Genomic DNA, 13,579 nt, shown 5'->3' on the forward strand with positions numbered 1-13,579 from the left:
TCTTTGGGAATGATTTTTGTGGTCTGCCTTGTAATTTTATGTAAGTAGCTTTTTACTTGTTATCAGTTCGGACTTGGCAGGCAGAGCGTGTTGGAATGCCAAGGACGTTATCAGTTCCAAAGAATTAACTCTGTGAAGTCCGAGCCAGCCTACCTCCTTGTGTTTGTGTGAGTTTGTACTCTTTCATCTTTTTGGAAAAGAAGAAAGGTGAGACAGAACACATAGTAATGAAGAATCTTTTGCAGAAAAAGAAGTAAAGAATTCCCAAGGGAATCCCTTGTATAGGTATCTTGCTCTCTGACGCAAAATAATTCACAGGATTGGTGAGCAAATCTGACCAATGGAAATTGTTAGTGAGTTTTCAGAAGAAGATGTTTATTCTATTAGGGGGCAAATCATGTTAATAGAGGGATTAAAGGAAAGGATGTTGCATGTATCTCTAAAAAGAGTTACCTACCACAGTGTAGTTACTCATTTGAAGATAAGCAACATACTGTAAAATAAATTGAATGTAGGTATACTCATATATGTATTCAAGATGGACAGTGATGTGTGTGTGTGTGTGCACGCACGCATGCGAACACACACACACAGAGAGAGAGAGAGAGAGAGAGCAGGGGTATATGTTTGTTATGTATGTGTACACTTTTGACAGCAGGCAACAGAATTTCATTTTTAATGTGTGCCGGTGTGCCCACAGTAAAATTGACAATAAATGTTATCTATCATCTATCCAGAAGCCAGCCTAATGCATCTAAATATAATGAGAAATATTTTAAAATATTCTGATATTCTCTAAACCAGAATGTACCTTCAGAAGTTTTTAGTAATTAATATTGAATAGAATGCAATTTATCCGAACTAACATGTTTTAATGATTCTGGCTTAAATGTATAGTTGTGAATTCCACCTAGCCTTATAACTGGATATTTTGTTAAGGCATAAAATAACTGTGTTACCTGTACAGATTGCAGGGTGTTGAAAGCTTTTCTTCCACTATATATTCTGTGAAGAACAAAATCTAGAGAATCTCACATTTTCATTTTAATGCAATAAACATTTTAAAATAAACATTCTAGTTCCACTTATATTGGTATTTTGAGGAAGTATTCATGGTGATTCAGCTAGTGTTAATATTTTAGCTATATCATTATTTTAATGTAATTCTGGATGAATTAGCTATATCATTATTTTAAAGTGTTAGTGAATCATTTTATAATCACTACATAACAAAAAATTGCCACATTCTAAATGAAAAAATGGCAAGAAATGACAAGCCTTTCAAATCTGAACAGTTAAAAGATATAACTAATAACCCAAAATGATGCTGAGGCTCTGAAATAATATCTAAATACCTAAACATACATCAACATTTACAGAGAGGTATATACTGTGTGAAAAATATTGGACAATATGCTAACACAGTGATGGCTAACCTTTTCAGCTTGGTGTGTCGAAAATCGGGAAAAAGTGTAGCCTTCCTCGGGTCGTGTGTCACTTCAAGAAATATCAATAATTTGGTTTATGACAGACTGGGCTGGGGTGATCACACAGGGCTGTGAAACTTGTCTCCCTGGTCTCAGGGCTGCAGGTGCAGGATGTGGGGATCGGAAGGCCACCTTACAGGGCTGTGAACCTCATGGATCTCCTTTCCTCCTGTAGCGTTCCTGAGGTAATGAAACTGACAAACCTCAGTTTATGGCGGTTAAAACTGGTTCTCTGCTGCAAAGATCTTGCGGCAGCAGTGACACCACACCTCCACGCAACAAGCAGGGAGCAGGGATTGGAGCGGAGCACAGGCAGCCTCTAAATGTGCAGGTTTTCCCCACACCAACAGGCGTGTCAGTCAAAGTGCCTCGGCGTGTCATGAGTGACACGCGTGTCATAGGTTAGCTATCACTGTGCTAACATATATTGTCTTTTCAAGTTATGAGGAAAATTGATTATTCGTCAGCTTTCCCATATTAATCCCAAACTAGGAACAGGAAATCTTCAGATACAATTTAATCTGATTAGCTCATGCTGATCATGTCCCTTGAAGAAGACACTTCATTCTCTCCAGAATTCCAGCACTTTTAGGCAACAAACAGGATTTGATCAATTGATACCTTGCCTCATCAATCCACTGTAATGGAGAAGGTGCAACTCCTGCCAGAAAACAAGTCCAGAACAGTAAAAGGCAACAGGGAGGAGTTTAATGAAGTATCTATTGCCATTTTATTAAATCCCATCCCTTGAGGTCAGGTGGGCTTGCAAATATAGTAGGAAGTGCTTAAAGTTAAGGTAAAGGTTCCCCTTGCATTTCTGGCTCTAGGGACTGGTGCTCATCTCCATTACAAAGCTGAAGAGCCAGTGCTGTCTGAAGTCATCTCCATGGTCATGTGGCCAGCATGACTAAACACCGAAGACACACGAAACGTGGAACGCGGAAAGTGCTCCCTATTTTTTTACATGCTTTCGAAGTGCTAGGTTGTCAGAAGCTGGGACAAGTAATGGGAGCTTACTCCATTACATGGTGCTAGGGATTTGAGCCACAAAACTGCCTACCTTTCTGATCGACAAGCTCAGCGTCTTAGCCACTGAACCACCGCGTCCCTTAAGAAGTGCTTAGGTCAATCCAATTCCCTAATCTGTTTTATGCATCTGGGAATCTAGGATTGATTGTAGCCTAAGATACACTTTTTGTCTATCACTGAACAAATATATCATAACTGGAGAGACGGAAAACACCTTTACATGCAGAATGCTTCTTCCACTTGACATTTAGGATTGCAAGTTTTGTCTCCTGCTTCACAAAATGCTCTGAATAACTTGAAATGAAAATCCCTGGCAAGTTTGTCCATTAGTTTTGAAATTGTCTCTTACCTCATCAGGTGGGGAGGGGATGTGTATAAAATTTCTTTGGACAAGAAAAAACATTGATGATGGTTTATTAGGACAAAATTATATATATTAATTACACTCTTTTATCAAAATAAATCAGAATAATTAATTCTGGAATCACTATGGAATATGAAGTTAACATCTATAAAAGAATGTTAGCTTGTCCAATTGAAAAAAACCCAAACCACTTCCATTCTTGAATTTCTGCAATAAATATTAGGAAATAAGCCACAAGATATAAACGTCTCTTGAATGTGATAAGATTTTTTGTTTCTACTTCGACTCCAGAGGGACATAATTTTGAGAAATCATATACATTGCAAGTGTTTTTTTCTAAAAAAATTAATCACCAACTCAAATATGCTGCTACACTTAAAATTTTCATGGATATATTTGTAACATGCAACTTCTGATCAGAATTTTAATGAAATGTGCTCTTGAAGCTTTCTTAACAATTTTTTTTCCCAAAACAGTATATTTAAGACAGGGTGGGCAAACTTTTGGCTCGGGGCCGCATTGACTTTTAAAATTTGACAGACGGGCCGGGTCAGCACAAGATTTTTGGGAATTGCCCCCTCCCCCTTTTCTCCTCCTTCCCCTCCCTCGGAGGCCCCTTAGTCAGGAGTTGCTACCGCCGGCGGCTCGCACGGCTCCAGTCCGCGTTGCCTCGGGAAGGGAAAGGCAAAAAGGAAGAGCCGCGGCGGTGCTTTGCAATGGCAGCAGCGGCACCGGAGGCTCAGGCTCAGTGGCTCCTGGTTTTGCCTTTTCCTTCCCAAGGCAACACAGGACTGGAGCCGCGCGAGCTGCGCCGGCAGTAGCAACTCCTGACAGCCCCAGCCGGACACCTGAGCGGAGCCCGGGCGGAACTGCCTGTTGCTGCTGCCAGAGCACCGCCCGGTCGCCTCCTCAAGCAGCCCGCCCGCCCGCTGGCTTCCCCTCCGCCATGCGGCTCGGGGCCAGGCGCGAGCGCCCGCGAGTTAAAACGGTTAAAGTTGCTGGGAAGTTGCTCGGGTGCTGGGAGCAGGCTTTTAAAGTGCCACCCGAGCAGGACCGCCGAGCCGGGAAATGGGGCACCAAGGCAGGGCAAGGTTCCACCAGCAGCGGCCTAGCTTTAGGTGGCTCCAAGCAGCCCACTCCAAGCAGCCTGCCCCGCCCACCGAGCAGAAACCTTCCCGCTCCTCAGCAGGAAGACGCTCCAGCCTGCAAGCTTTGCCTTTGCAAAGTTTAAGCCTGGAAGCCCCGGAAAAAAGGGGATCGGCGGGGACTCACCTTCGGAGAGGTCGCACTCGAAGGTGATTTTGAACTCCTAGCCGAGGCCTTTGCAAATTTCTTTTCTTTCCTACCCCTAGATCGCTCTGCACTGTTTTGCATCTTTGGGGGCCACGCGGCACAGGGCAATACGCCACGCCCAGCTATTTTTTTTCAGGGGCGGGCGGATTGGACAGACCAATGGCAGCGATTTTTTTCAGGGGCGGGCCAGATTGGACAGACCAATGGGCCGGATGTGGCCCGCGGGCCGTAGTTTGCCCACCCCTGATTTAAGAGATCAGCATACTTTAATCGGGTTAGATTAACATAAATTGAATGCAGTGCAACCAGTCATGGCAGTCTCACATGTCTTATTTCTTCTAGATGCTTCACAAACTTCTGGCAAGTATTTTAGCAAAGACATGCCATTATGATTTGAATTCCTGTGTTTTTATTTTAAAAGAGTTTTAGAATTTCTATTTCTTATTTTAAAATTATTTTATTTTATTTTATTTTATTAATTTTATTAAAAGTAACTACAAATAGCCCTCAACTTTCAGCAGTTCATTAATGACCTTTCGAAGTTACAATGGCATTTTAAAAAGTGGCTTATGACCATTTTTTACACTTATGACCGCTGCAGCATCCCCATGGTCATGTGAGTTCTATTCGGAAACTTAACAACTGGTTCATATTTATGATGGTTGCAGTGCATGAGATTCCATTTTGTGACCACCTGACAAGCAAAGTAAATGGGGAAGACAGATTTATTTAACAACCGTGTTACTAATTTAACAACTGCAATGAATTACTTAATAACTATGGCAAGAAAAGTTGTAAAATGGGGCAAAACTCACTTAACAACTGTCTTACTTAGCAACATAAATTTTGGGCCCAATTGTGGTCATAAGTCAAGGATTATGATCTGCAATTAAAATAAGACACACAAGAAAGCAAGTGACACAAGCCATTTCAAAATCTAATTAAAATAATTGTCAATAAATACACATTGTTCCCTATTTTAGGTAGAGGAGCTAAGTAATGTAATGGGCTGCTTTCATTACTTCTACTTATATAAGATTCACAAAACAACCTGTAATAATGCAGGTTTAAAATTTTAGTATTTCTAGTTCCTAGGTCCTAGGTAAACCAGCAACAGTATTTTATTATTACACACGTAATAGGATATTCTGTACATAAAGCCTTTTAAAAAAATCTTAGAGAAGCTTATTCAAATATGTATAGCTCTTCATACCATTTCAATATTATCTTGCAAAGGTTTCCACAAAATCCTTGTTTCAGACTTTGTCAAGGGAATAGATAATACTTTTTTTTCCTAGTCAATATTGTGAAAGAAAGAATAATATAAAAGCAAGGTTCACAAAGCTCACTGAAAGTTATTTCTAAGAATATATACCCAAGACTGCATTATAAATTACAACATATTGCTGTATCCCATTATTTTTTTATTGTCAAAATATTATGCTGTGCATATTGGTTTCTCTTACAGGTATTGCCAACCTATTAATTTTTTTTAAAATGTCTTGCTTTCTCCTGAACTACTACTCCTTTCTTCTTTCTCAATGATTTTAATTAGGCTTCTTTTTCTCTCTCTGTTTCTCACCTGAAATCACTATTAGAGGAATGATTAATTTCTACTGCATACTTATTGATGTTGCTCTCCAAACAATCCTGTGAATTTAATTAAGCTGTGGAATACACTTAACCATGTTCTCTGCTGGACTTTCATGATTGTGCATAGGTGGGAATGAAGATCTTCAACAGGAATAGCAAACAAACACCCAGTTCAGATATTTTCTTCAGGAATAAATAAGACACATGGAGACAAATATAATACAAATGAGTGAGCTTTTCTTGCTTCTTTCTTCCTTGTTTCTACATATGTGATTTTCTGGGTAAGAGGATTACCTCTTTTTATGGAGGTTTGCCTTGGATTTTAGAGAGCAGACATAAAGGAAACGAGCAAGGAAGGGGAAATAGTCACCATGTGATTGTTGAGTGTTATGAGAATAATGAAGAGGGTAGTAGAGATAACATCTGTTGATCTGCATGTAGACAACAGAGGTGGGTAATTTGACATCCAAGACCACATGCAATCCTTAGTGTTTCCTTTGCTGAAAATGCCAGTGTGGTTTTTCTATCATTTTGAAATGTGCATACAAAAAATATTAGTATAAGCTAAAGTAGATAGCATTTAAAAATAATTACCTGCCAAATATTTCCCATAAATGTGCTTGTTTTTCCCTGTGAAGCTGTCTGTATATGTGACATTGTTCTGGCCACTTTGATTCAGTGGATTTGCCCTCTGAAATCAGCTCCATCTCCCAATATTTATTGCAAAATCCACCTACCAGATGCTTCTTCGTTTCACTGCAGAGTTTAAATGAAAGATTTTTTTTTAAGGGGAGAGGTTAAGATTTTATACTCTGTATTTTTTATTCAGAAATTAATTCCATATTGGTAGTAAATGTTATATTCATATATCACTGAAGCTGTAAATCAACTTTGCCTTCCGAGTTTAAAGGCCAAATAAACTCCTTCAGTACTTGGATACTCTGGCTGGGCTTTGGCTGCAACGGCAAAATGTATTTTGTGTGTGCTTTTGTTTCTGTGTGCCTACCCTTGAATTTAAAAAAATGTATGTCATTAAAAAAAAACATAATAAATATAATTAAAATTGGAACAAATCATGTACCTTTGCACTGTGCCACACTGCTAGCAAAGGTTACTTTTTATTTTATTTTATTTTAGGGATTTGTACCAAATCCTTATTTGGTGATTCCTGGCCTTTTAAAAGAAAGTTTAATTCACTCTTGCTTTGATGAAGCTTTCCAAATTAATTGTCTTTTGCACATAATCCACAGACTCTCTAATATCAGTGTAAAGATTGACATTAATTCCAGAGGGATTTCTAATAAAGCCTTCATTGTTTTCTGCCCTATTATCTAATCTGTCTGGCTCCTTTTGTCTATTTTCTTTGCCCTGTTGATATTAACTCTGTTCTCTGCATTCACTTCTATGAATTTACTGCACATGCTTTAATATAAAGTCTATATCGTTATTACTATTATATTAGATAGTATAGGCACATGAAATAGACTTATCTATATTTACGTTTTAATACAAATGTCAAAAATGTTTATATTACAGTATCTAATTTTACAAATACTTATCCAGACTTTTCCAACCTTCCACATCATATATCTAAATGCTGAGTTCATGTATAAATCACACAAAGTATGATGGTAGAATAAGCCAAAAACATAGGGAGACAATGATGGCACCCAACCTTGCTAATTATTCAAATGTTAACTAATAATAGTTTTCAAATATATATTTACTATATATAAGACTAATTGCAATATAATGTGAATTTAGAATTTTGTCATCCTCGAAATGCATATTATAATGCATTTCTCAATATGTTGATCTAAGGAGTATAATTAGCATGGATTAGAAAACAGTGTGTAAATCTCTTTTCCTGAATGCTATGAATGTTTGGGAATTTTCGTTTTAGGTTTTTTCAGTCATTATTATTAAGTTATAATTAGATGATTGTTATTTCCAGTATATCATAGAATATCTACCTCAATGGTGTCCTCCAGATTCATGTCCTAGTTTATTTTTAAGGGTATTGGCTTCTTTTTTAAAAAATTGGATAGTAGCATGGAATGAATACTAGAAACTGAGATAAACAGAATATTACCAAATTGAAATCAAAATTCTATACTTTAGGGTGTGTTTTCACGATAATGAATTAACAATAACAAACACTTATGTGTATCAGTGTTTTAATAACATTTGTCAGGCTCTTTTGCCTTTGAACCTGAGCCTTGAGAAAAAGGCCATTTTTCTCAAGGGTCACGTCCCTCCTGTTCCTTTGTACTAAACCATGAGGGCTGATAACTGCAATAACTCTTTTATTCCAGTTGATAAAATCTTTAAGTCACTCTCTTCAAACCAGAGAGCCTGTAGTGATCAGTAGTAATAAATCACTTTCCACCCACACCTACATAAGCCTAAGAACAAATTGTTGCTCCTCAGCATGAGAAACACATCCTGAAGAAAAGAAATCTGGCTGCTTCTGCATATCTGACCCATCACCCATCTCTCGTTCTGCTTCTGTTTCTTCTAAGCCTGTAATTCTTTTCTCCTGGTATGATTACCCTTTATTGTTCTATAAAGTCTACCTGTACTGAATTTATTCCACTGAGTATCTGCCATCAATATCAGCAAGTCTTCAGATTTCAAGCATACGGCACATTATCCGAATTGTAACGTGGGACTCCTTAAATAAAAAGGAACCGTAAAATATGTGTGAAATATGTTTTTCAAATGTCATGTTCTGCCCCCCAGCACCAACTCATGCTTGCTAGCGTCAGTTTGCATTAACAATGTTACTGTACAGTATTTGAAAGTGGTTCAACCACATTTATTGCTTAGGCCATTAAAGAGCACTGGCGGGAGACAGTTGAGAGAAAGAACTAGGCTAAAAGGAAGCATGCCCTGTAAGTCAGCTAAATCATTCAAGTATGTAGCTAAAGTTTTGGTGCAAGTGGTTAAAAATAGAGTGTGGATTAAATATTAATGTGAATTAGGATATAAACTTACAGCGCATACTGTGTTTACCTATTTATCTTTTTATTCTATTTAAATATAAGATTGCATTTGCTCAACTTCAGTTTCAACTATAAAATAACCTATCAAAATTAAAAACCAAAAAGAAAAGACTACAATACAACTGTATTTTAGGTTCAGTTTGATTCAGGATTTATGCCTTAGAATCAGTTTAAGTTTTGATCCTGAAATATATTAAACATTCTTTATTGTACTAAAAGTCCAACACCTTTAGGTTTATTTATTTATACATGAAATTTATACATACTCATCTTACTCTCTGAATGATTCTGGGCAGTTTACAGATAAAAGCCATAAAACCATATAAAAAGACAGAAAACAAAATTAAAAACCGAGATGAAAACGTAGTTAAAATTTTCAATTGGTATGTTTCTTCTTCCTGCTTCTAGAATATATTGAGAACTTTATCACTTTTGCATATGAACAGAGTCCTCTATTATTTACAATGATCATAGCAGTCCATATTCTGAAAACAGGAGCAAAAGCCTAAAGATCATAAATAAAAATTTCTACTGAGTCATGATGCTTCCCTCTCTCCACCCTTAGGAATTAATCAGTAACAAAAGTTAAAGAAAATATGCTTAGAACTCTAATGTTGTATATAGTAGATTTTGATTGAGAAAGAATGAAATAGAGAATCTCTGAACAGGATCCCACCTAAAACTTCATCTGCTTACATTTCTCAAAATAAGTCACAATCTGATCTTAGGTGATAGGGTTGCTTCTACATCTCCGATATAAATTCACTCTAGCTGTAGGGCACAGAGATAATGAGACACTGCCAAACTTTAGCATGATTGTGCTTTGAATGCATTATCCATTGCACATTTATATCTGTTTCGAGGGACAAAGAGGGTGTCTACTATAATGTGCCCTATATTGGTGTGACAGTTGTGTTCCTTGTCATAAATCTAATAAAGTTATCCTTTTTTATAAACCTAATGGACGGGAAGAGAAGTTCTTATCTGAAATGCATGTATTGCTACTCTTGATCTTGGATACTGTGAAATAATGTCTTAAGGATTCATTTCTTATTGCATAGTTTCAGCAAGCATATTCAAATACTTTGGTATTTTTTTGGTTTTGAGAAATGAATGAAAAATCATGTTTAGATATTTCTCTTCAAACATATTTCAGAGGCCACACTCTGCTTCCTTTTCACTTTTGCTATAAAAGTTCCATTTTCAGTTCTTCTAAAAATGGAGCCATTTTAAACAGTTTTAAACAACCACCCGATTGATTTTAGTCATTCAAATACAATAACCAAAAATCCAGAAATCATCAAGTAATCCAAATAGTCCCAAGTTATTTCTTCTTATTTCTTTTTCCACTTTCTCCCTGGGGTTTTTGTTGCGATATTTCAGTTAAAATGTATCTTTTGGAAGTCTTATTGAGATTTTGCTGTAAATTCTTTTTAATTCCAGGCAGTCTCCTCCCTTCCAGATCCTGCCCTTTTATTCTTTTTCTCTCCTTTCCTGTTTTCAAAAGCTTTTGATTATCCAGAAATCTTTATTATCCCTTTGACTTTTTATTTTCAGCATTAAATGCCTATTAATGTCAAAGTGGATTTTTTTCCAATTTCTTGCTTAAGTCTCTTAGCTGTCAGTATAGGAAAAGGAGAAAAAAAACCAAATCTTTTCCCTTTTCTCTCTCCTTCGCAGCTTAAAAATCTTCTTAGGGAACAATGTTATTGTTTTTTTTAATAGTTTCAATTCCAGGGTACCTTATTTGTTGCTTTTGGACCCAGTCAACCAAAACTTTCTCTTCTTATCTTCCTCCTGCACATTCTTTTCCGGTCGAGTTCTTCTTTGTGGTGGCCATTTCTGACCACCGCTACAACCACCTTCGGGGAAGGGAGTAATGGCCAGCTGAGGAGGAGAGATGCGGCTCTCCTCAACCCTGCAGGCAGTCTCCCCCCTCTTCACCACCTCTACGGGGTGGCTTAGCCCCCAAACCAGCCAGCTCGGGGTGCTCCAGCGGCGAGCACGGATCGAAGCCTTGCAGAGACGAGGTTTCGGTCTGTTGCCAAAGAGGCTCAAGAAGAGGCTCAAGACCCCCGGTTGCAAAAAATTTTGAAGCCCACCCCTGGATCCCTTTGTATCTTAAGCCTATCTTCTGGAGTATTGGCTATTCCTACTAGCTTGGTGTTATCTGCACATTTAATTAGTTCCCCTTCTACACCATAAATTATTGATGAAGATATTGAAAAGTACAGGACCTTGTTTTTTACAAGTTGAAAGAAGGTTTCTTTGTTATTTTTGACTTTTGTAGCAAGAAGCCTCAGTTCATTTTGGGCATTAGGTTTCCTGACTTCATGTTTGCAGGTTCAGGCTATTTGCTGATATTCTGCCTTTTTGTATTCCAGTTTATCAGAGTTCATTCAGTTTTCAGAGGGTTCTTTGTATAGCCATGATACTGAACTGTAATTAAAAGTAATAAAACATCTTTGTATGTGGTGAATTTTAAAAGTTGTGCTATAGCCAGCATTCAGAGATTATTTCTAACTGCAACTGGATTTTCCTTATTGTCTGAAATTGCAGGAACAGGGAAAGACAATTGGGATTAGGAAAAACTGTTGTGACTATTCCATATTTTTGTCATGGGCATACCTATCTGCTAAGATAGTACTAAATATCAAGGTATGTTTTTTAAAATGCAAATAATTGAAAATTATATTCTCAGATTATGACTGAGGATTCTCCAGTGTGTAAGCTGTACGCAATTATTTAATGTTGGAAATATAAATGATTATTTGTGCCATAATTTGACCTCTTTTGCAATGTTTGTGCTTCATTAAGTCAAAGAAAAAAACAACTTTGCTTTAGGAAAGGTGACAGTTGAATTAGATGTCTTAAGCAGAAGAAGGACTAAAATGATGAGCACTATAATTGGTGCAATTTCCCCTTGAGGGCATATAGTTTTATAGCCCAGTTTCAATCTCAATATAATATAAGTAGTCTATGACCACAATGGAGCCCAGAATTTATGTTGCTAAGTGAGAAATTTGTTAAGTGAGTTTTGCCCCATTTTATGATCTTTTTTTGCCAGATTTGTTAAGTGAACCATTGCAGTGGTTAAATTAATTTCACAATTGTTAAATGAATCTGGCTTCCCCATTGATTTTGCTTGTCAGGTCAGATAAGATGATCACATGACCCTGGCAAAGTGCAGCTGTCAGAGAGGGAGGGAGGGAGGGAGAGAGAGAATGGTTATATTACCAAAGTAAAGAAGGTTTTCAACATCTCAGCAGTTTTAAAATGCACTGATTTGGTATCTTGCTATGCTTCCTGCAGGACTTCTGATAAAATGCAGAATTTCAGAGAATACTAAAAAAAGGAAAGGTGAATTTTAAAGGACATTAGAAATCTAAAGACGGTCTTATCTCAGTTTGGTACCCACTTTAGTAATATAACATAGAGCTTTTCCTGCACTAGTGCCTAATTAGTAGCGTAGCTCCTTCATTGAAATATGGCATGGCTTTGTTTTATTTTCCTCAAGTATTCATTAGATGACAGTTTTCTTATTGCTGTTATTACATTGTATGATAATATTTAGGAAAATTTATTTGGATTTCATTATTAACAGTTTTATTTTGATTTCATAACTCTTGAAAACTTAGGAAAGGCAGGTGTACAATTATATTAAATACATAAAACATCTGGTTCATTCTTATCCAGGTTCAGTTTACTCACTGTTGTATTCTGATCCAAGGTTAATAAAATGTTTTTGTTTATTCGTGCTTGATTTATAATTTATTTTTCATTGTGGGTTATGCACCATTGTGCTTGTTCCATAAATGCACAACTCGTACTGTCAATAATAAATAAAACCAATTTGTTTACCGGCTGGAGTCTAATCTAAAATGGGAGTAGATCAAAAGGAATTCAGATAATTTATATTCTCAGGCTTGTGAGGCTATATTGAACAAGAACAGTCCGCACGAGATTTGTCAGTGTGAAATTGCCAGCCAGTGCCTGCCATTGAGGAAAGAAGGAAAATGTGCAAAGGAAGCAATGAGACAAAGTGAGTGTCACCACTGTGGTCAACACAAAAAATCACTTCCTCAACTACTGTTAGCAATGATAATTATTTATAAATTAGTATAGTGGTTAAGATGCCAGCCTAGAAACTGGGAGACTATTAGTTCTGGCTTTCCCTTAGACATATAAGCTGTCCGGGTGATTTTGAACCAATCATTCTCTTGGAACTCACCTCACTTCACGGGGTTATTGTTTGTAAGAAAAAGAAGCGGGATTAAAATCTAATAATAAAAATGCAGCCCAGACTGTATTTAGGTGTTAGTTGTACTGTTAGATGCCCTCTGTGTTAGATATTTACATATGCACCACAGATTGGTTGGTCCGCGGTGGCGGGAAATTAAAGAGGCGTCACTGGTTGTAGCCGCAGCAGCTCCACTGTAAAAGGAGCTGCCACAGCTGCTGTTCTTTGTTCTGAATGATGCAATAAACAGAAGTAAACAATCAGAGCCTCCCGCGTGTTCTCTCGCCCACGATTCAACACTCTACTTCAGCAGAAGTTCTTCCAAGTATATAATTCATGGCCACCAGGACCTTCACCTGTAAATAATTTCATAAACGGTAGACAAAAAATATTCAAAATCTATGCTTTCCTCTTTGGAAAAACAAATCTACACTTTCTCTTGCAACTGTAATCCTTTAAGCATTATTCTGAGTTGCATGCCCAGATACTTCTTCTTGTGTATCTTTTCTTTCACAAAAAGTACACTGAAACTTATAATCTCCTTGATGTCTTTCTTCTTATATAAAGG

This window comes from Notechis scutatus, chromosome 4, assembly GCF_049901735.1.
Source record: "Notechis scutatus isolate UNSWTSFEM ecotype Mainland chromosome 4, rNotScu1.2, whole genome shotgun sequence".
NCBI lineage: Eukaryota > Metazoa > Chordata > Lepidosauria > Squamata > Elapidae > Notechis > Notechis scutatus.